This window comes from Colletes latitarsis, unplaced genomic scaffold (genome assembly GCF_051014445.1).
Source record: "Colletes latitarsis isolate SP2378_abdomen unplaced genomic scaffold, iyColLati1 scaffold0007, whole genome shotgun sequence".
In the NCBI taxonomy this organism is placed as follows: Eukaryota; Metazoa; Arthropoda; class Insecta; order Hymenoptera; family Colletidae; genus Colletes; species Colletes latitarsis.
The window spans coordinates 632,501-635,000 of NW_027488367.1; the positions used below are offsets into that span (position 1 = coordinate 632,501).

Sequence of the window (2,500 nt, forward strand, 5' to 3'; positions counted from 1 at the left end):
CGGATGTCACGCTGGGCCCGCCTGATACCCCTCGTAGTCCGTACTAACGAAGGAAGGCTGTTGACCTGCACATGTACATATTGTACGAAATCCCTAGCGGGCACAGCGTGAGATCCGGCATCGACCCAATGTGTTGACAAACCGGCTGTTCTTGGGCACTCCCGCAATTCCCACCCATCGGTGGAAGAGTGGAGCCGACGCGCCCACCACTGCATCCTCCTATACCGGGAGGAAAGGTCTTCGCCCCCCCGGTAAAGTACGGCTCTAGCCCACCGTAAGCGCTCTTGCACCCACGGTAGGTCTACACATGCACGTACCGCTATCGAGGATGATTGGCTCAAACTCATGTACCGTTGGTACATGAGTCCTGGAATTGTGGTGGACATTGCGGGAATGCCCAAGCCGCCGTCGCGGACTGACGCATGGAAGTAACCCACCGCCACATCGGGAGGTAGCCTGAGCCACCTTCGAACAGCACTTCGGGTCTCGCGGTCAAGCCTTCGGAGGGCACCAAGGTTCGTTTTTCCCAAGACCGTGGAGTGGAATATTCTCGGCAGCAGGAAGCAGCGCAAGATTTTAAGGCGCTGTTGAGGCTTCAATGGAGCTCTCGTGATCCTGTCTAAGTGTGCTCTAAGTTCGTGGCGAACACACTTAGTACCCTCAGGACAAAAATCAACCCCCAAATATCGCCAGGCACCGACAGACGATATCTGAGGGAGGAAGGCACCACTATGCAACCTAAAGGTCGGAGTGGAGATGATCTTCACCTTCTTTTCTTTGCCTGAGGGCACAATAGACAGGACCGAACTTTTCCGCTCATTGAGAGCCAAGCCATACTCCCTTGCTGCCGACTCTACACGGTCTAGGATGGTCTGGAGGCCCCACTTAGTGGTCGCAAAGAGCAGCACATCGTCTGCAAAAGCAATGCTCGCGACGCGTTGCTCTCCGACCACATATCCCACACCCGGTGGAATAGACGCCAGCACTCTATCTATCGCGAGACAGAAGAGTACTGGCGACAGTGGGTCTCCCTGACGAACCCCTCTTCCTAATTGGAAGAACTCCGAACGCTGACCACGAGACTCAAAGGTCGTCACACCGTGTTGGTATACATCCCGAACGTACCGTCGGAATCCGACCGGCAATCCTAGGCGCTCGAGAACGTCACTGATCGCGGAGTGGCTAACGCTATCAAACGCTTTTGCCACGTCGAGAGAGGCAATATGAACCTCTCTCAACTTCCTCCGCGCGTCCTGAATGATGGTCGCCAGGACAGCAACGTTCTCGGCACACCCGTCGTCAAAGCATCGCTGCTTTAAATCGACGAGTCCCAGCTGGCGTAATCGCTGGGCTAGGATGCGGTGCAGTTGTCTAACGACAACTGACACGATAGAAATAGGTCGGAAATCCGCGGCCGTCGGTCCGTCGACCCCCTTCGGAATGAAAACGGTTCTACTAGCGAGAACCGACGGGGGCCAACGACCAACACTTAGCACGATGTTGTACAAGAGGGCTCGCAACGAGGGTGGCACCGATCTCCACAAACGCGGAGAGACACCATCCAAACCGGGGGCCGCATTGAGGGGTATCGTAATAGACGATACCTCCTCGATGGAAATTGCGGCCCACACGGAGGCAACTTCCGCTCTAGGCGGGGTGGGAAATCCAGGACGGACAGGTGTTGAAGGCTGAGATACGAGGGGACCCCAGAAAGCTGCCATTGTGGCCACATCAGGGATCTGAACCTCGTTCTCAGCTCCGTCCAAGATTTCCTTAGCCGCACGTGACATGTCCTTACGGAACATGCGTTGGATGCGACTATATTCTTGCCTCCGCCGCTGTTTCCGGTTAGGATTAACCCAGCGCGGTCTAATTGGTGTCGTTCTAGCCTGATCAACGCCGAGAGAAGGGCCCGAAGGGAAGGAAACTTCGAGCCAACGCGAGACGCCGGCAAGAACGTCATTACCCATCAGGTGTTCGCGTGCCAGTCGCACTAACTCGTCTGAGTTCCACCCGTGGATATTGGCTACCACCTCAATCAATGGAGGGATAGCCAATCGCGGAGCCGGATCCACAAATATATCCACGGGTGACTGACCGTCTGGCCTAGGTAATGACGTTCTGTTTCTGGGTGGCGTGATACGGGGAGGAGCTTGTGCAACCTCCTCCGCGGAGAGATAGCCATCGCTGGATGATGACTCATCGGCTTCGGCAACCTCTTGTAGCAAATTTGCTACAAGCCGCCGATACGCCGGTCTCTTCCGCGCACCTTTAATCGAGTCGAGTGTCCTGTTAGGGACAATCGACAAAAGGTGCTGGTTCAAGAAGCGTACACCGCGGCGTGCCGCGGTAACCTCTTCTCTAGCCAGAAGGAGGAGCTCCTCATCACACCACGCTCGTCTCGTTCTCTCAACGTTGATCCCCTCGTTGTAGGCCTCTCGGTGCTGGTGACGCATATGCTGTCCGAGTCCGATGGCGGTTGGGAAGGACCTGGGGCAAT

At 56.0% G+C, this 2,500-nt stretch overlaps 1 pseudogene; it reads right to left on the reverse strand.

Annotated features, from left to right (window-relative positions):
* Positions 1 to 2,500, reverse strand: part of LOC143350611 (large subunit ribosomal RNA) — an 8,937-nt pseudogene that overhangs the window by 2,306 nt on the left and 4,131 nt on the right.